Source organism: Papio anubis, chromosome 12, assembly GCF_008728515.1.
Source record: "Papio anubis isolate 15944 chromosome 12, Panubis1.0, whole genome shotgun sequence".
Lineage (NCBI taxonomy): Eukaryota > Metazoa > Chordata > Mammalia > Primates > Cercopithecidae > Papio > Papio anubis.
In genome coordinates, this window is record NC_044987.1 from 52,580,581 (window position 1) to 52,602,867 (window position 22,287).

At 35.9% G+C, this 22,287-nt stretch overlaps 1 long non-coding RNA gene across 2 annotated transcripts in view; it reads left to right on the forward strand.

Moving 5' to 3' along the window:
• Positions 1-22,287, forward strand: part of LOC110741317 — a 2,275,404-nt gene that overhangs the window by 69,495 nt on the left and 2,183,622 nt on the right. The gene's annotated exons all lie outside the window — the stretch shown is intronic.

Consider the following 22,287-nt stretch of genomic DNA (forward strand, 5'->3'; position numbering starts at 1 on the left):
CTTCCTTTTATAGAAACTGACACCACTAGAAGTTATATGACCTTTGCAAGGACACATAGTTTGTTAATGGTAAATTAGGAACTAGAACTCAGGCCTCTAACCTTCCAATTTATTGATCATATTACTTATTATATAAAATTAAAATATATTGAAAAATCTTGATACTTGAAATACTCTTTAAAAACTTAGTGAGACTAGATTGACTTTCAGATAAACCAGAAGGAATAAATTTAAAATATTTCATAATTCAGATTACCAATAGACCATTTCAGGTTCTTTGCATATTCATGCTTGTACTGGTGAGTTATTGCTTGTATTATATATTTTACTTCATACTTGTTTCTGATGACTAGTTCCCAAATAATGATCCTTAATGCAATCAGGAGAAAGTCTAGCTTTCTTAAGCTGTTATTAAAGGCCATTTACTTATTAGAAGGCTTTGCCTGCCTATCTTGCTTTACCTCTTATTAGTGTCTCCTTCAAATCATTCACCCCAAGTATCAGGGATCATTTGTAGCTTCTGTCAAGATCTATCATCTCTAGACCCTTACTGAGATCGTTCATTGGCTTATAAGGTCCTCTACATTATTTTGCCTGGATAGTCTTTTAAAGCTAAGCTTAGATGTTGATTTTCCTAGAAAAGTCTTTCCTGGATACCCTTGCCCCAGGAAACAACTTCCTTCTCTGTGTGTCCCCATCACATTCTGTGTATCTTCACCATACTATGTTCTATATATTAATAGCATTGCAGTTGTCTGTTTATTATCTTTCTCACCTCCTAGATGGGGTATTCTTGTGACTTGTTAACTACTGTATCTTCAGCAACTGATTCGGCACAGATTCAGAATCAAAGAAAGACTAAGATGTCAACATTGCATTTGAAAGGAACATTATATCTGGGAGGTATTCTCATCCTCATATCATCCATATGAACTGTGATTCACTGCTATATATCATTGAAACAAAATTTCAAAACAAATCAAGAGAGATATCTAAAAACATCAGGAGAGCTATCTAAAACATGAAGAGAGAGATAGACACAAAGAATAAAGAGTGGAGGTATAATGAGAATCTGGATGTTTAATCTATTAATTCCCATTAAATAATGTCAAGCAGAACAGTGACTCCAATCATAACAACAAATTCTATGTTCTTAAGAAAGTTGGTACATGTCTCTTTGCCTTGGTTGTTCTAAGTGTAAAATGATTATAATAGTTATAGCTGCTGCATAGGTTGTTGTGAAGTGTAAAACCAAATGAGGCATAAGGAGCTCAGCTGCATGCCCGACACACAGAAATAACTCAGCAAACATCTGTGTTTGCTTTATTATTCACTCTGTGTCTAAATGCACAAGAAAAAAAAAATCCAGTTGAAGGGAGCAGCGTGAGCCCTGAGGAAGCCCCGCAGGATTAAGCAGTGTCTTAATGTAGCAATAGGAGGCCCACCATATGGGCATGGAATAAAAGATATGTGAGTAGTATAGGAGGTAGATACAAAACAGGAGCAGTAAATGTTGGCTAAAGAAAAAAATATATTGCTAAGAATGTAGTGAGTGAAACTCATATAATGACTCGTACTAATTGATATGAGTTTGGATGTATAGCAATTATCTGCCCCTGCTTATGGCTCTTCTACGTCTCATTAATTTATTTAAGTAAGGACAGTATGACTAAAGTATGAACTTCCCAAAGCTCGTGGTATAAAGTGAGCTTTTCCTGTGGTTGCTGCAGATGACAGCCTTGTAACTACAATGGGAAAAATTATACATCGTTTACAGAATAAGGCTGCAGTTTCTTAACCTGGCATTTAAGTTTTGCAGTCTATTTATTATGATGTCTGATCTGACAATTTCATTCTCTTTCCTTTCCTTCTCTATTTTTTGTACTTTCCATCCTATCACATCATTGAAAATCTATATGTGCCAGGAACTAGCAAAATAAATAAGAAACCCATCCCTGATCTGTTAAAAGTTCACGTTACACCAAGAAAATATGGATTGAACATTATATACACAATGAATTTTACCCACTGTATTGCATTTAATGCTTAAGGTAGTCATTATTATCTCTATTCAATACAGTATCTTGTTCAAGTTCACAGAGCTAGCCAGCAGCAGGTGCAAGACTAAAATCTAGTAATGCCGTCAGAGACCTTACTCTTAAGCATATCACTTTTATGCATCTCTTTCTCTAGTGGGGGATGAAAGTAAGTACACCAGTGAGCTTATGGCTTTGTGTTTTTGGTAATGGATCTTGCTTCTCTTACAGTACCCTGGGCATTTACCCATCTGATTAAGTTATTCTAGACAGAGAGAAGGAAACTGTCATCAGTTATTATTTCAAACTTCACAATAAGGAAGAGAAATTTAGCCCGGATCCATCTACCTTAAAGCCCCAGTAGGAACATCATAGAGCAGGGATTAGTGCTTATACTGGCAAGATGTACAATATCAGAGAAATTTACAACAATGTTTCCATCAGATAAGTTCAATGCTTCCTATGAGCAGTAGAAGAAATACAAACACAAAAATAAATATATAGTCATTCAGAAAATGTCAAGAGTCTTCTCTGTATTATCAGAACTGTTGGAAGATGAATTTAGAGAGAAGAAAATATTAGGAAGTTATTGAAGATCAGTTAAATGCAAGTCCTTGTCTTACATTAACAAATATGAACAAGAATAGGGATGAATCAACAAATTTGGTTGGTGAATGAATGGCAGATAAAAGAGGTGGCAGAGGAGACATACAAGTTGGAGGAATAAAGAAAAAAACAGAGAAAAGGAAAATCAATGACAGAATAATCTTACAAGAAATGTGAACGAGACATATTCCAGGAACTAAAGAACCATTTCTCATGTTACTTATTATATATAATAATAAGTTGTATTTAATAACTCTTGCTCTTGCTCACACAGAACGCTACTCTGATCAGAGTCTTCACGGGACCTAAGCAATGTGTCCCCCTGAGAATTCCAGCAGTACTGAGGCTCCAGTTGGATGTCTAATCCTGCCAAGGCTGCAATAGAATTAGAAATAAATGGTCAATCTGTAAATGGGGCGGAGAAAGAAAACATTTTCATGTGTATGCCTCAGAGTTTAAGCTCAAGGTAGACTATAATGGTTGGGAAAGAAAAGATGATGGTCTTAAGAGACCCATGTTCAACTACAGAATAGTAAAGGGAGATATGGAGGGCGGGGAAGTAAAGTAGATGGAGGTAAAGAGCAATGGAGATGAAAATGGAAATGATAAAAACACTGGTAATAGTTCAGTTTGGATAGCTCTTTAAGCCTGTATAGCAATTATGTCCATTTTCCAGAGGTAAAATAGTGTAGTGTAATAGATTTGAGCATTGCTGATTTCAGGTTTGAATTTATTAATTTTTAGTTACAAGACCCTGGCCAGATTATTTCACGATTTATATTTAAGTTTCCTTATCTGTAAATTGGAGTAATGATTTTACACCTTCCTATTTTATTTTTGAGAATTAAATAAGCCCAGCCATATCTATTTACCTTTTATTCCTTTTTCTTTTTATTCCTTTCCATGTTGTAGGATAGACAGAACATGTGTAATAGAAAACTAAAGCTGAAATATAAAAAATACTTAAGTGATATACAAAAAGTAATATATGTAAACTCAGTGGAGGGAGAGTTTACTTTTGAACAACTAAATCAAGAAAGAATGGAGAAACCGTCAGTTGAGTGGACTTTATTGGCTGGGAAAATAGAGAAAGGCATTTGTTGTTTGAACAGAGGCATGGAAATGAGAAAGGCAAAGAAGGGCAGAGAGAACTAAGGACTGTTTGTCAAGTCATGGGGCAATAGAAAGACTCATGAGGAAATGAGGTTGAAAAATTGGATTACAGACAGATTAAACAGACTGCGTATTTTATATTTGACTGCATAGACAAAGGGGCGATTTTGCGTATTTCTGAGCAAATGCATTCATCACCTTAGCAGAACTGTGTTTTAGAAAAACTATAAACAGACACATATACATGATGATTTGGAGGTGGCAATCAGGATGGAGAAGGTGGAAGAATATCCATTCAGAGATAAATACTTGAGTATAGAAGAACATTACTGTGTATTTTTTTCTTTTAATGTTTGAAGGTATTTTGTAAAACAGGTTGATTGGGGTCTAAGGGAATAAATAGGACCAATTAATTTCTTTTCATTGTTTTTACCTACTTTTGACATTCTGAATTGTTTTCTGCTAAAACTTCTAAGTTAATATTTAATGCAAAAATAATTAAAACAAAACACAAACAATAAACCCCCTAAAAACTTTTACAGTAAAGGTATTCTAAAATATGTCTTTACTCACTTCATATTGCGAAGATACACATTTGGGCAGATTAACTAATAAATGTGCAATCAGAAGTAAGCAAACAACAAAATCCAACTCTAGCTTCTCTTTATATCTGATTGGAAATCATTGTGTTCCCAAATTTTCAGGTTGTGTTGCAATAATTCTTACAAGCCTCTGGTTCAGTTTTTTCTCATTTCTTCCTTGGATACTGAAACTACTTCAACTGGCCTCTGTGCTGCAATGTCTTGAAGCACCTCCAGTCCTTCCCCCACTCTCTTCCAAAGAGACGATTTCCATGACATGCAATGTCATTATTTCTCGCATTCTCCTTTCCAGTTGAAATTATGCCCTCTATTACTTGTAAATTGAGTATAAAAAAGCTAATATTTATCAGGGGCTTTTTAAAATTTTTCTACCGATTTGGGATAGATGATGCCAAAGAGCATTTATATAGGGAGAGGCAGATACGCAATCACAACACAGTGGGATAATTCAAAGTGTGATAATTCTACCATAAACTGTTGGTGCCTGCCACAAAATGATGTGTGTTAAAATGAAAACCTGAACTTCACTATATCTCCCAATCTTTTGTTTGTGTTATGTTAGCTGAAACATGTTAATATGCTTTGGAGACATTTAGATTACTCTGTTTATCTGAAATTGTTTAAGAAAGCACTGCTAAAAGTAGAGGAATAAAACTGATTATAAGTAATTAGTGTGTAACTCCACCATCTAAAGATAACTGGATTAATATAAACTTTATATAATTAGTCTGCCAAAATTGAGATTGGAAGTTTGATTATCAAAGAACTACAACTACACTTGCAGTCCTTTAAAGTAGATGATCTACATATACTAATATAAGAAAAATAATAAAATGTATATGTATTAGTCATGGTTCTCTAGAGAGGCATAACAAATAGGAGATCATGCAGATGATAGATAAGATGGGATTTATTAGGGAAATTGACTCATATAATTATTAAGGTTGAGAAGTCCCACCATAGGTCTTTCGCAAGCTGGAGATTCAGGGATGACAGTAGCATGGCTCAGGTCAAATCTGAAAGCCTCAGAACCGGGAACTGTGATGGTGTGATTGTCAGTGTAAGGCTGAAAGTTTAGGAACGTGGTGCTGTGGGTATAGGGTTAGGAGGATGCTGGTACGTGTCCCGGAAACCAAGGGCCTGAAGTACAGGGAGTTCTGATATCTAAGAGCAAGAGAAGAGTGTCCCAGTTTCAGGAGAGAGAGAGAGAGAGAGAGAGAGAGAGAAACCAAGAGAGAGAAACAGAGACAGGGAGAAAAAGAGACAAAGACAGAGAACTTGCCTTTCTTCTTCCTTTTTGTTCTATTCGTGTTCCCAGCTAATTAGATTGTGCTAGCCCACGTTGAGGGTGGATCTTCCCCACTCAGTCCACCAACTACCAGCCAGTCTCCTCCAGAAACACCCTCACAGACACAGGTAGAAATAATGTTTTACCAGCTATCTAAATAACCCTTAATTAATTCAGTCTACTTGACACCTAAAATCAACCATCACCGTATACTTACTAGAAGAGATAAAATTATCCTTTTCTGATAGTATTTCCCTAAATAAACTTGAGAATTAACTGAAGTCATTAGAACATTTAAATGATTATAATATTAGAAATAATCAATTGGAAAATAAAATATGCTATTCTCAGTAGCATCAGAAAGATATCTAGAAACTAGCTTACAAGGAAATGTGTAAAATACTATGAAGAGGACAAATTATAAACCTTTTCTAAAATCTATTAAAATATGAATGTGAAGAATGAATTTTATAATGGAATCATTGTTTCCCAGAATTATGTTTTCATCATTTCAAGTCACCAATTTTGGATTACTTATATTTGGGCAGATTTAGTTTGAAGATATGTGATAAGTATGGACAATTATACCACACAGATAAAATGTTATTTAATATCTAGAACACCATGGCCTCCTGCAGAAACATACAGATAAAAGACTAGATTTACAAACAACCCCATCCAAAAGTGGGCAAAGGATATGAACAGACACTTCTCAAAAGAAGAGATTCATACAGCCAACAGACACATGAAAAAATGCTTATCATCACTCACCATCAGAGAAATGCAAATCAAAACCACAGTGAGATACCATCTCACACTAGTTAGAATGGCAATCATTAAAAAAATCAGGAAACAACAGGTGCTGGAGAGGATGTGGAGAAATAGGAACACTTTTACATGTTGGTGGGACTGTAAACTAGTTCAACCATTGTGGAAAACAGTGTGGCGATTCCTCAAAGATCTAAAACTAGAAATACCATTTAACCCAGCCATCCCGTTACTGGGGATATACCCAAAGGATTATAAGTCATGCTGCTATAAAGACACATGCATATGTATGTTTATTGCAGCACTATTCACAATAGCAAAGACTTGGAATCAACCCAAATGTCCATCAGTGACAGACTGGATTAAGAAAATGTGGCACATATACACCATGGAATACTATGCAGCCATAAAAATGGATGAGTTCATGTCCTTTGTAGGGACATGGATGCAGCTGGAAACCATCATTCTCAGCAAACTATCGCAAGAACAGAAAACCAAATACTGCATGTTCTCACTCATAGGTGGGAACTGAACAATGAGATCACTTGGACACAGGAAGGTGAACATCACACACCGGGTCCTATTGTGGGGAAGAGGTAGGGGGGAGGGATAGCAATGGGAGATATATCTAATGTAAATGACGAGTTGATGGGTGCAGCACAGCAACATGGCACATGTATACATATGTAACAAACCTGCACGTTGTGCACATGTACCCTAGAACTTAAAGTATATAAAAAAAAAAAAAGACTAGATTTTGGTTTAGTGTATGGTAAAGATAGCATTAAAGGTAGCATTTGAATTGATGAAAAATTATAGTCATACAACAGCTGATGGTAAGACGAAAAGCCTAACTTATACCAAATTATTTTTAGGAAATAATCATAGATATTAGCACAGTTTAAAAATAATAATGTTAGCATATTGTAGCTGGAAAATGAGAGTCAACTTAAATGTCCAAAGACAAAGAACTAGCTTCTGAGATTACATGGTCATAGAATAAAATTATGCATTATTCAAAGTTCTGCAATAAACATATATACAATATCTAATAATGTGTAAATATATTTATGATATATTTAGTTTGGAAAAATATGAAATTATATTCACCGTGTAATTCCACTTACAATTTATATTATTTCTAATATGTAACTGGAAGGAGGAAAATCAATATCTTAACAGCTGTTATTTCTATATGGTGAGATTATCTAGTAACATTTAATTTTCATGGTTGTTTATACTTTGTGTCTGTTCTTTCTAAATTTATATAGCTGTGGTGAATGTATATTGCTTTGTAAATAAGGGAAACGATGATGGGAGTTATACAATATAAAGGCTTTACTCAAATCATATGCATGCACAAATTATCATCTTAGAGCAGAAGCTCTATTTCTTGGTTTGTTTTTCTGCTTTTATTAATACTTTAGAGAAGGCTGTGAATGATGCATGAAGACCCTTCCCTCCCACACCAATTTAACAGCTGCTGCTATGTAATTTGCTTTACTCCTTACAGATTCTATCTAATACAGTCAGTCACACACTGTAGAACATTTATAAGGGCTGAAAGGCACAATTCTTCAAGAAATCTGACTTTTTCATGAGGATTTCCAAGGAATGTTCTTTGTTTTGTTTTTATTAGCTATTCTTTTTTCTTCTCCCTTTCCAATAGACAAGTGTTTCCCTAGAGCTTTGAGAAAATTGCAGTTTTCCCCTTCAAAATGCCCTTTAGAAAAGAGTGAACATATGACTCCTATGTGTGTCAGCACCTGTCTCCTTCAGCCCCTAACCACGATACAGTATTGACCTACTATCAGTCTCCTTCCACTTCAAGCCCTCAATCAATACAATCCAAGCATGACCATACTGGAGAAATTTCTTTTGTACTTGAGACTAAAATGGGGATGAAGAAAATCTTTTGTTGTTTAGGATGATCTATATGTTAGATATTAACAGGGTACCAAGGACATTTAAGAACGGTTAACTATGACTGTTCAACTTGAGTCTCCAGCCAGCCTATCCAGTCTCCTATTCGACCTTTCTCTCAGTAGAATATCTTGCTTGACTTGGGTTCAAGCCTTGAAGCCTCTACAAGGACGAACATAAACTTTATGAGCTTTTTGTTATTTTGGCTCTCTTAGCATGCACTATAGGTATGGTTGTATCTATCTTGATCAAAACAGTCTAGATATGTCATCAACTATTCAAATTTCCACAACTAAAAAAGAGTCCTCCTACTGATGTCTAATGTACAACATTCTTGCTGAATTTTAGATGCAAATGGTTATAGGATATTGCTTTATGCAAAACTTCTATCTTTTGTATCTAAAATCAGCAATTTCCATTCCTAAAAAAATTCTAGAATCCATAAATTACATTGTCATGTAGGCAGTTATTTAAGCTGAAATAGTAGAGATTAATTCTATGAAACGTCCTTATTTTATTTTAACTTTTCTCGTTCAGTTAGCTTCTGAGTCTGGTCAACACAATCTAATTAATATATTTCGAATATATCCACCTTATTCTAATCCTATTGCCATGCTGATAATTAATTTTTGTTAATTTCATTTTATTATTGGAATGGTCTTATAACTAGTCTTGTTAGATTAATTATGTCCAACTTCAATGCACATTCAACATTGTCACCAACATAGTTTTATATTGTAGTATATCTTCATTTAAATAATGTGGAATTTAATCTTTTGTATAAATGCTTTGCATTGTTAACTTTATCTTAGTGATAGATCTAATTAAGTTTCAATAATTATTGTGGATTTAAAATGAAAACCATAAAAAGAGAAAAATTATTTTGTGATTATTCTCTACTAATTATACAAAGGAATATCTGAAAATATTTTGATACTCGTGCTTCCAATTCTCCTCAGATATTAGATTGATGCTATACAGTTACAACTAACTGTTCCCTACACATAAACTGTGTTCTTAAGATTTAGCCTTTTAGAGAAGAAAGAAAACTAAAATAATATAGGTCAGTCCTTTGTTTTATACATGGAGAAATAAGGGCTCACAAACTGAGTTATTGACTCTAGTCTGCCATTCCAAAAGATTTGTAAACTCTCTGAGGTCAGGAACTGCATTTTGCCAAACATTATATCGTCACTACCTAGCCAAGGATACATTCATATTTGCTGAATGAATGAAGAAACTTTTTCACATTTACAGAGGTAGAGATCTGGATGATATCAGAATCTCAGACTTTCAGATAAATGCAAATTCTACTAAAAATGGAAAACAGATATTAAGGGCTTATACTGAATCAGATAATTCTAAGTACTTTGTTTTATATATAACACTTTGAAATTATATTAAAAATAATTGATTACCTTTTAAAATCCTATGAGAGATACTATTACATCAATCTCTATTTTACATATTGGGAAACTAAGGCACAGAGCAATTAGTATCTTACGGCAATGGTCACACAACCAGGAAGTGGTAGAACTGGATTTGAACCCTAGTTATCAGACACCAGAGAAAGTGATCTTTACCTCCACTCTGCACTATGTTCAGTAAAAGACCTCCTACTATGGAAGATTAAAGCACTCACAAGGAATAAACTCATTGAATTTTGTTCTGTTCTTGACATAAATAGAAAATACTGGTCTTTTTAAGTTCATTTTTTCATATTTTACAAAAGACAATATTAATTTCATGAAAATTTAAGTGGTTCTAGAAACCATGTCTAAAATTCAAATGATATTGCTTTTTCAATCAGAAGATTATAGAGCAATTCACTTTACCACTGAAAATCTATCATTTCTAAGTGAGAAAGCCAAAGAGAAGTGATGACTTTTCAGCTGAATTAATTTTTATTTCACACTTCTTACTTTGTACTTTAGAGGAGAATAAAACATTGGCTTTACCTGGAACAACTTATAGTTCCATTTAATTTCGCAAGGAGGGCTAAGTTGGAAGGATGAAGAAATATTAATTTTTTTCTAACTTTGATATGTTTCCCATGTGGAGTCTTTAACAATACCATTTTATATTCAGATTTATTTGACTTTAAAATTCTCTTTAGCACAGGCCTATGTACTAAGTATATAGATTTGGAACAGTGATTTTTTGAATGCAGAATTAGTATAGCCTCTAAATATATATACAAACATTCTCAGAAAGATATATTCTGAAACCCTGGTGTATTAATTAGTTCATTCTCACACTACCATGAAGATTACCCAAGACTGGGTAATTTATAAAGGAAAGAGGTTTAATTGACTCACAGTTCCACATGGCTGGAGAGACCTCAGGAGACTTACAATCATGGTGGGAGGGACCCCTTCACAGGGTGGCAGGAGAGAGAATGAATGTCAGCAGGGGAAATGCCAGACGTTTATAGAACCATCCAATCCTGTGAGAGAAGTTACTTGCTATTATGAGAACAGCATGGGGAAAACCAGCCCATGATTCAATTAGCTCTCACTGGGACCCACCCACCACATGTGGGGGTTATGGGGATTACGATTTAAGATGAGATTTGGGTGGGGATACAGCAAAAGCATATCAGCTGGTAAAGACACATTTCTTCAATGGAAACATTGAATGTGCCTAGTCACAGAAACACGGATTTAAAAAATAATTAAAGCAGTGTTAGAGATATCCAGAAGAGTGGTGCTTAGCAATTCAGAGGGGTTGAGGGAGGCAGGTAGATGAAGGGACTTGGTAGCAGGAGGAAGTGGGTTTGAGTATGCGCACTTCCACTTGGTAGTTGTGTGATACTGATAAACTCAATTTTTTCATTAGTAAATAAGATTTTGTCTGAGACAAATTCGACATGCAGTGCTTTCTAAAAGGTTAATCAGGTCAAAACATAAATTAGAAAATCTCTGTGTCTCACATTTTCCATCTCCATGAACTTTCCCCTTTGCTATTGCTGCTTGGGAGCCTCTGCCATGTAAAATTTATCTAGGAATCGTGATAGACAGTAGATAACATGCCTAGAATATTTTTTTGTTTCCCGGGTATGTTTCAAATAAAATACTTTAAATTTTTTTTTTTTATTAAGAGTACTGTTATTGAAACCAAGTATGTGTTTAGAAAAATTTCTAAAGTATACCGTTATCTTTGCCTTTCTTCAATTTACACTTGAAACTAAGTCACTAAAAGGCTTGAAGTAGTTTCTTATTAAGGTTGAAAAATGATATTAGAAGAGATTCCCTTTTTGTCAGTCATGACCTTTCGCTGTCTGATTTAGCCTGAGAGCTTTCAAGCTGGAGTGTCTACTCCACCCTCAAGAGGCCCTTGTGTCTATGTAAAGTCATTTATTTCTGAACTGCACTTGCCTCCTTTCACATCAGCAAGGGGCCATCTTTCCTCTGGCCCCAGTAAGTGTGATTTAATTTTTTTTTTTTTTTGGATAGCGCTTTGTTTAAACCCCAGAAGAATACTAAGGAAGTAATATTGAAGTTCTAACTTGATAGACTATTTCCATGGGCTCCTTCAGAATTTTGCCTTTTGGTAGGATATTATTAGCCTTTGAGTCTACAAAGTTCTTAGAGGTACTTAACATGTTATAGGTATTCAACAAATATATGTCCTGTGTAATTGATCCCACATGTATACAAGCTAGACTGAAAGTACTAATTTAGTTGAAAACACAGTTTCATTCCATATATTCTCCCTTTTATGTGATTTATTGAGTTCCAACTATGTATCAGGAATTCTCTTAATCATTAAAGTAAAAACTAAATGAAATAAAATATTTGCTGCTCAGCATGAAATTATTGTAGTCTAGAGGAAGGAGGAACTAAACAAAACCACAAAATCATTAGGTAATATTCACTATGAGCTAATGTTATTAAACCTCAAATCAAGAAATAAATATTTTATGATATTCTCAGAAAAAAACGAAATAGAAAATGATATTATATCTGAATATGCAAGACTATCTGTGCTGGACTGAGGTGGGCCTTCATCGTCTAAGCAAGCAACAGCAAGTAGAAAGCCATACGTTTGTAAAAGAAGTTGAAATATTGGGGAACTAGTTGACAACATTATTTTGTGCTGAATTTAGAATCAAATTGTTTAGGAAACTAGACTTAGATGAGGAAGATTACAGCATTCCTCTGAACAGCCTTCAATTATAGTCTAAGGTGTGTGTGTGTGTGTGTGTGTGTGTGTGTGTTTGCCTGTGTGTGCCTGTGTTTCAGGAGGGAGGTACTAACAGATAATAACTTTGCTATTTATATGCAGGATGGTTCTGAATGAGGTGAGAGTGGTAGTATGAAAATAATTCAGAAGATAATTATAATTTTCTGGGTGTGATATCGTTAAAGTCTAAGTGAAGTTTTAACATTAGTTGCAGTAGAAACTGACATTCAAAAACACATAATAAAAAGCAAAACAAAACACATTCTCAAATGTTTTAGAGTAGTTTTTCTAGAAGTGTGGTTTTCAAACCAGATGTATCATCATCAAATGTAGACTTAGAATCTGAAACTTTGGAGACAGCAGTTGGAAGGGTGGCAATTTGTAACAAGCTTTCCAGATGATTCTGATGTACACCAACGTTTGAGAACTAATGATTGAAAGTTTCTAATTAATTATAAAGGTTTCTCTTTTTATGCTATTTATATGCTTATTCACAATACTGTTATTAACATATTTCATTGATGCTGTGATATTAAGAAGATTTCAAGATGCACTGCTATCTCATTTATCATTTTAAAATGCTGCCAATTAAGTGAATTCATATCAATTTAAGATGAATCCCAGTTTTAGAAGCGTTACAAATTAAAATGTACATATTAGAGAATTTATAAAACATCTTGTATTGACTGCCATAAATTATTCTGAATAAAAATGGAGATGTTTCCCAGATACATCAACACATTTCTGAGCTTATTTATCATCAAAATTTGACCCACAACTAGATAAAACCTACATTCATTTCCATTTATTTTTGTTTTTAAGTAAGACTTCATGTTTCCACTCTTTTATTTCACTAGTAGATTATCTGAATCTAAATTGTTTGAATCTGCTTCTATTCTACCTACACAAGTGAAAAATAGAGATACCTAGAGCTTTAATGTTTAGATTTTGATAATAATTAATTTCCTTTTTAAATGAAAAAACCTTTTTGGGAGGGATGGGTTTCCCTTTCAACAAATCTGCCTATTCTACTATCAGCCTGTTGTGCCAGCTACCACAGGCATTGTTGAGAATAAGACATGAAACATCTGTATTTCCAGAGTTCCCACAAAATATGTCAGTGATTTTAAGGGTGTTTGTGTTGAAAGTGTCTGAGTCACATGAGATTTTGAAAGCACATTTGCCTCCTGAAAACTTTTCTCTTACTCTTCTCCGCAGGGGAGAACACAACCAACCTATACCCATATTTTTCTCATAGTTTCTCCTATTATCTTTTGAATTTTGCTCTTTTTTCATCTTTCACTTCCGTTGTCTCTTATACTCTGTCCAGGTCATTCTTCTAGACCAGAAGGAGCCCAGACTTCTGAACTTGCTGCAATACACCTTCCTAGGGCCAGAACTGGCTCCAAATGGAATGGGCAGTGCCTTAAGTCTCTAGTACATGAACATACAAAGAAAAGTCAGAGAGAGAGTTGTTGGGGAGAAACAAAAACCATGAAGATAGTTCAACTACATAATCAACTCAAAAAGATAGATAGAATACTAAAATGTAAATACAAAGCACTAGAATGAAAGAGAGAAAGAGCCAAACAACTATAGAAGAAGCCCAAGGTAGCTTCTAAGCTGTGGGGTCATAGCTGCCGGTGATAGGACTAAGTTTTATCCACTCTGATAAAGTAATAAACCTACATGAAAATTTTTGCCCATCTTTAGCTGAGCAGGTGACAAAGCATATATAAGTAATTTACTAAGTCCATAAGAGTAATAAGCGTCATAAATGAGGTGATAGGCCAGGACTTTTGTTCCAGAACCCAGCAGCATTTCCCCACATGTAACTCTAGGGGGACTGATTATATAATACTCTCCCAATAGTTGCTTAACTAATTCATCACAGAAATCTGGAAGTTAAAAGATGTTAGATAACATACTTATTATTTGTTGATTAAAATAGTAAATAAATGCAATCAGCACCAAAAAAAGAGGTTAATTAGTCAAAAGCAAAGCTACGCTATTTGAGTGTGTATAAATGTAAACATCAGATAGATTTATTCATACAGGTTGAGTATTGCTAGTCAAAAAATCTGAAATCCAAAATGCTTCAAAATCCAAAGGTTTTTGAGCACAAACATGATACTTGAAGGAAGTACTTATCCACTAGGAATGCTCAGCTGGCATAATGCAAATATTCCAAAATCTGAGAAAATCCAAAATCTGACACACTTCTGATCCTAATCATTTAGGATTAGGGATACTCAACCTGTACTTTCTTAGAATCACTTTTATACCTTAAAAGTGGGGATGCTTGGTTTCTTCAGTCCTGCTTCACAAGATTTTGTGTATAAAAACTTTATAAAATATAAATATGCAAGTGCAATGTGAGATGTAATCAATAATCGTTATAGTCATCTAACAGGAACTAGGCTACATTTTTACCTGAGTTAATATTTTTCTAGTAACTTTTTCTTTTGCCGCAGAGACCACCTGGTGGTCACTGTAAGGGCACAATCCTTCTACGCTGATCTTGGTGTGAGTCCCGTGCTTATTAACATTCTGACCCTGGTAAGTCCATTAACTTCACTAAAGCCCAGTCTCCCCATCTGAGAAATAGTAATAGTACCAATACCTATGCTCTAGCAGGTTACCGCATCTTAATTAACTTTTAATATGTCATTATTAATGTGCTAAAATTTAACCCATTGCCATGTCTTTCAGAAACTACACATTTTATAGTAAGAACAATATATTACTTTCGGCAACCACCTGTCATACCTTGGCTAGAATACTAGGTGTTTTTTTTTTTTTTTTTTTAAATTATCTTACTGAGCACTTATAATAAATCTGCATACTCACTATTAATATCTTCATTTTATAAGTGAGACAGGTTAAGTAACTTGTCCAGGTTATAAGGCTTATAATTCGAAGAGAAAGGAATGCAATCTGGATCATTCTGTCTTCAGAGCCTTTGTTTTGTCCACAATGTGCCCCAACCTCTCAGGGACAGCGTAAAAGGGACTGAATTTGTTAATCAAGGACATGATACTATGATTATATTTTATGGATGTATTTTTGTGTTTTTCTGAGTTTCTTTCATACTTTCTTAGCTCAACTTAGAGCTATTTCTGAAAAAAACAAACAAACAAAAAAAGAACTCAGTGTTAATATGGCTTATAGTTACTACAGAAGGAAGCCTTTCCCTACATATGAATGGTAATTTTATTTCTGCCCTTAAAATCAGAAATAGGTCAACCTACTTACTTATTACATTGCTTAAATCATCTTCTGGGATTTTGGCAGTTTAAGGCTTATAGGTCTTTTCTTGGCTATCTTCCGTTAAATCTTTTAAGGAATCATGGATATTCTATGCACATCTGATCAAATATTTATTAAAGAATATATAATATGACTGTGAATTTATTTTAGCATTTTTCTTCTGAGGAGTTCAGAACCTTATGGCATAAATTACCTCGTTTATCTTCATGTACATTCCAAGGGAAAAGCATAGTAGTGTTATCAGCCGAGATTAAAAATAAATGGGCCAGTTGTTCAGTCAGTCTATCATCAGGATTGATAGAGTTTCCACCATTTGCAGGTACTGGAAGCAGTAGCCATGTTATATTCTGTGAACAACAAGTCAGAGCAAGGCTGGTCTGGATGAACACCTGAAACGGCTTGAAGCACCTCAGTTCACATGCCTCTGGTGATCTGATTATTTGCCCAGCTCATAAGTAACATAGCAATAACATACGTCCTTCTCTCCATTTGAGATGCTTTCGGCCATTGCTCTGATTGCTTCATCCTCATGTTGTAAGGCTCAGTTTAGTCATCATTGTATCTCTAAGGACTTTCTTAATCTCCAACAGAATAATCATGTCTGTGTCAATTATAGAGACAATTAAATAGGTGAAGATATATGTAATTAATATATCCAATACAACTTATTGAATAAAAAAGTTTTGATTACATCCTCTCTAAAAGACCAAGAGCTTCTATGAGAAAAAATTACATTTTATTTCACTGTGTATCTTTGGCACAGATCACAATTCCTGGCACAAAACAGATGATTAAAAGCAGTTTATTAAATACTATGGGGAAATAGAAAACACATTTAATATATGAGGATCAAACTATGAACCCATTGGCCTCAGATTGTTTTTGCTCTTTGAACTATTGAATCTCATTGATCAGTGAGTTGTTTTTCCACTTCAGATGGCCCCCTGTCAAACTTTATATCTGAGCCTTTATTTTCACATTCTATAAAAGGGGGACAGTGACACTTATTTGTTCTTTATATGATATCATAGGAAACCAAGGGAATGAAATATATGTATTGATTTGCTAAGGCTGCTACACAAAGCACCACCGACTGGGTGGCAAACAACATAAATTTATTTCCTCATACTTCTTCAGCTACACATCCAAGATCAAGGTGTCAGCAATGTACATGTCTTCTAAGGTCTCTCTCCATGGCTTGTAGATGGTCATATTCTCCCACTGTCTTTCCCACGGTGTTTCCTCTGACCTAATCTCCACTTCTTAAGACAAGAGACACGTTGGTATAGGGCCCACCCATATGAATTTATTTTACCTTAATTACCTTACAAGGGTCTTATCCAAATACAGACATATTCCATATTGTTGGGGTTTAGGACATCAACATATGAATTGGAGAGTAAGATATATGCAGCCTATAACAATACATAAAAGGCCCAGGCTGGCATGATGACTCATGCCTGCAATCCTAACACTGAGAAGCTGAGACACGTGGATTGTTTGAGTCTAGAAGTTTGAAACCAGCCTGGGCAACATGTCAAAACCCTGCTCTACAAAAAATTAACTGGACATGGTAGCAGGCATCTGTAGTCCCAGCTACTAGGGAGGCTGAAGTGAGAGGATTGCCTGAGCCCAGGAGGTCAAGGCTGCAGTGAGCCATGATTATGCCACTGTACTCCACCTAGGCAACAGAGGGAGACCCTGTCCCCCAAAATAAAAAAATAAAAATAAATAAATAAAAGGCCCAATATGGTCCCTGATGTGTGCTTGGCACTTTACTCAGGGAAGTATTATCACTATCAGTTTTAGTCAAAGATTTCCAATAGATCAAAAAATAACTTTACTGCTTCTTGTTAAATTGCTCTTTCAGTATCTTGCTCAGGTGGCTTGAAAAGAAAAATGGCATGCAGACAGGGCACAAGCAATCCCAGCATGAAGTGCAGGGCAGAGGGAGGAAGATAAAGAGCCCTGGTAAGGGAAGGAATACTCTGAGCTCATTTACACATTTAGCAAGAGCTTGTCATAACTGAAAAAGCAGATGACCCAGATGAAGAAGGTGATGCTATAAATGGTGGCAAATCTTTTAAGAAGAAAAATGAAAAGCATGTGGAGGTACATTTGGCATTCGGGAGAACTGACAGTGAGTCAGGATGCCAAGCGTGAAAGGCATTAGAGTAACATTTCTATGAAAACCTGGCAGTCAAATTTTGAGGGGAAAACAGGCATTAGCCGTAGCCATATCTCAATTTTGTGAGGAGTTTCAAAGCCATCTTTCATGCAATCATTCTTCCTTCAGTCCCTGCTATCCTTCTTTCTCTCTTCTCACCTTTCCTCCATTCTTCCACCTTTGTATATAATAAGCATAGTGATGGTACAGTGATATATTCTATTCAGGGATAGGTAACATCCTCAAGGAGATAAATGTCATATATAAATTTATATGTATAATATACACAGAGTTGATTATCATTATTCATGGTAGTTATGTTCCATAAGGTCACACAGACACTGACTTAGTAAAGACAGAAGCTCCTAGAGGGAAAATATATATCTCATCTAGATTATACTCTTAAATCTTAAAAACAACTCATCCTGGGAGATTTTATTTTCTTTATTTTACAAAAGGGTAAATGTGATTTAGAAGTGTTAAGGAACTTGCCTGAGGTTACCTCACTAGTAGGTGCCATAGATAGTGATTCAAACCCCATCCATCTGACTCCAGAGCTGGATCTTCTTTTACTACAGTGAATTGCCCACTACTCCACTACTGTCTCCTTCTTCTGGTGATAGATAGATATAGAGAGGTAGGTAGATAGGTAGGTAGGTAGGTAGATAGACAGATAGATAGATGATAGATAGATACATACATAGATAGATAGATACATACATACATAGAAACATAGATAGTCATCTACTCTGTCTATATGTGTCTGCCTATCTATACAATATATTTGCTGTAATTAAGTACAGCTGAAGGACACTGGGGTTTCATTGAAAATGCTTCCAGTCTTCTGCACAGAAAAACAACTATCTATATCTCCATATAAAGATTTCTGTCTTTTTGAGTACCTACTATGTGCCTGGAACTGTTCTAGGCCTTTAACATCAATTAAGCCTTACAATAATCTTATAGAGGTGGCATTGTAATTTTCATTGTAATACTAGCAACCTGGAGCTCAGAAAAGTAAATTTGTCAAAGATTATGCAGCTAGTAAACAGAAAAATTTAGATTTGAACCCAAGTCTCCCTGACTCCAACTATCCAGACCAGCACACCTCATGATCTCTCATATAGAAAGCAGATGTAGAATACCACCTTCCCAGTTTAGATCTCTTTTTTCCTGCCTCTTCCTCAAGCAGTTTCACTCTGAAACAACAACAAATGTCAGAGAAACCAGCATTTGAAGAGGACAAAATTGGTGTGGTGTTCGGAAGGCAAAAGCAGAGAATGAATTCTGTGAAGGCACCCAGGTGTCTACATTATAAGAATAAATCTTACTGGTCACAATGGCTCACACCTGTAATCCCAGCACTTTGAGAGGCTGAGAGGATCACTTGAGCCCCGGAGCTAGAGATCAGTCTAGGAAACATAGTGTGACCCTGTCTCTACAAAAAAGGAATAAATCATCTGGGGGTGGTGGTGCCTGCCTATAGTCCCAGCTACTCGGGAGGCTGATGTGGGAGGACTGATTACACCCAGGAGGTCAAGGCTGCAGTGAGCCATGATCAGACTACTGCACTCCAGTCTGGGCAACAGAGCAAGACCCTGTCATAAAAAAAGAGAAAGACAGAAAAAAAGTGAAGGAAGGGAGGGAGGGAGGGAGGGAAGTAAATCTCAAACTGGAGAACGTTAGCAGAGAAGGTGTTTCCTAAGGGAGTGTTGAAAGACGTGGGATGATTTGATCAGTCAATGGTTAAGAAGAACTGATGATGGGTAGCAGGGAGAATATTTATGGTAAGAGAGCAAGGAGCAAGAGGAGACAATTGGAAGCCAAGCTACAGGGCCCTGGGTGAAGAGAAAGTGTGGCGCAATTGACTGTTGCTTGGCCCTGCAGAAGACTAGAGACTCAGGTGACTCCTAGAGAAATGTGGTTGGTATAGAGGAAGGAAATGACTAGAAATGGGTTTGGAGTGTTATATATTATAATATAATATAATACTAGTGTATTAGTCTGTTCTCATGCTGCTAATAAAGACATACCAGAGACTGGGTAATTTATAAAGGAAGGAAGTTTAATTGACTCACAGTTCTACAAGGCTGGGGAGGCCTCACTGTCATGGTAGAAGGTGAATGAGGAGAAAAGTCAAGTCTTACATGGCAGTAGGCACGAGAGTTTGTGCAGAGGAAATCCCATTTCTAAAACTATCAGGTCTGGTAAGACTTATTTACTACCATGAGAACAGTATGGGGAAACCACCTCCATGATTCAGTTATCTCCACCTGTCCCTGCACTGGACAAGTGGGGATTATTACAATTCAAGGTGAGATTTGGATGGGGACACAGACAAACCATATCACTAGGTTTGGATATTTTCACATAACAGAGGCCTCAGAAACAACACCACACATCTACAACCATCTGATCTTTGACAAACCTGACAAAAACAACCCATGGGGAAAGGATTCCCTATTTAATAAATGGTGTTGGGAAAATTGGCTAGTCATATGCAGAAAACTGAAACTGGACCCCTTCCTTACACTTTACACAAAGATTTACTCAAGATAAATTAAAGACTTAAACATAAGACCTAAAACTGGCCAGGCGCGGTGGCTCACGCCTACAATCCCAGCACTTTGGGAGGCCGAGGCGGGCGGATCACGAGGTCAGGAGATGGAGACCATCCTGGCTAACATGGTGAAACCCTGTCTCTACTAAAAATACAAAAAATTAGCTGGGCCTGGTGGCGGGCGCCTGTAGTCCCAGCTACTCGGGAGGTGGAGGCAGGAGAATGGCGTGAACCCGGGAGGTGGAGCTTGCAGTGAGCCGAGATCGCACCACTGCACTCCAGCCTGGGCGACAGAGCAAGACTCCGTCTCAAAACAAACAAACAAACAAACAAACAAAACACCTAAAACCATAAAAACCCAAGAAAAAAACCTAGGCAATACCATTCAGGACATATGCATGGGCAAAAACTTCATAACTAAAACACCAAAAACAATGGCAAAAAAAGCCAAAATTGACAAATGAGATCTAATTAAACTAAAGAGCTTCTACACAGAAAAATTAACTATCATTAGAGTGAACAGGCAACCTACAGAATGGGAGAACATTCTGTATTCAGAATCTACAAGGAACTTAAATTTACAAGAAAAAAACAAACAACTCCATCAAAAAGTGGGCGAAGGATATGAACACACACGTCTCAAAAGAAGACGTTTATGCAGCCAACAAACATATGAAAAAAAGCTCATCATCACTGGTCATTTGAGAAATGCAAATCAAAACCACAATGAGATACCATCTCATGCCAGTTAGAATGGCAATCATTAAAAAGTCAGGAAACAACAGATGCTGGGGATGATGTGGAGAAATAGGAACACTTTTACACTGTTGGTGGGAGTGTAAATTAGTTCAACAATTGTGGAAGACAGTGTGGCAATTCCTAAAGGATCTAGAACCAAAAATACCATTTGATCTAGCAATCCCTTTACTGGGTATATACCCAAAGGATTATAAATCATTCTACTATAAAAACACATGTACATATATGTTTATTGCAGCATTATTTACAATAGCAAAGGTTGGAACCAACCCAAATGCCTATCAATGATAGACTGAATAAAGAAAATGTGATATGTATACACCATGGAATACTATGAAGTCATAAAAAAGGATGAGTTCATGTCCTTCACAGGGACATGGATAAAACTGTAAACCATCATTCTCAGCAAACTAACACAGTAACAGAAAACCAAACACCGCATGTTCTCCCTCATAAGTGAGAGCTGAACAGTGAGAATATGTGGACACAGGGAGGGGAATATCACACACTTGGGCCTGTTGAGGGGTGGGAGGTTAGGGGAGGGAGAGCATTAGGAGAAATAGCTAATGTAGATGATGGGTTGATGGGTGCAGCATACCACTATGGCATGTGTATACCTATTTAATAAACCAGCACGTTCTGTACATATATCCCAGAACTTAAAGTATTAAAACACACACACACACACACACACACACACACACACACACACACACACACACAAAATACCTCCAAGTTTGACTGACTTGTCAAAGAGTAAAATGATTTACCTGAATAATTCTTGTTAAGAAATGAGGGGGATTGTGCAGTGTAGATCCCAGAACTCTTACTGTGGATCTCAGGTTACACAACAGGGTAGAGTCAGTTTGTATGATAATAATAACAATAGATCATTATACTGTCTTTAATAAAGGGGAAAGACGGACTCATACACCACACTATGTAAGTATTATTCTTAAAAATATATAGGCCATATCAGGATCTGTAACCTGGAAATTAGATCTATAGTT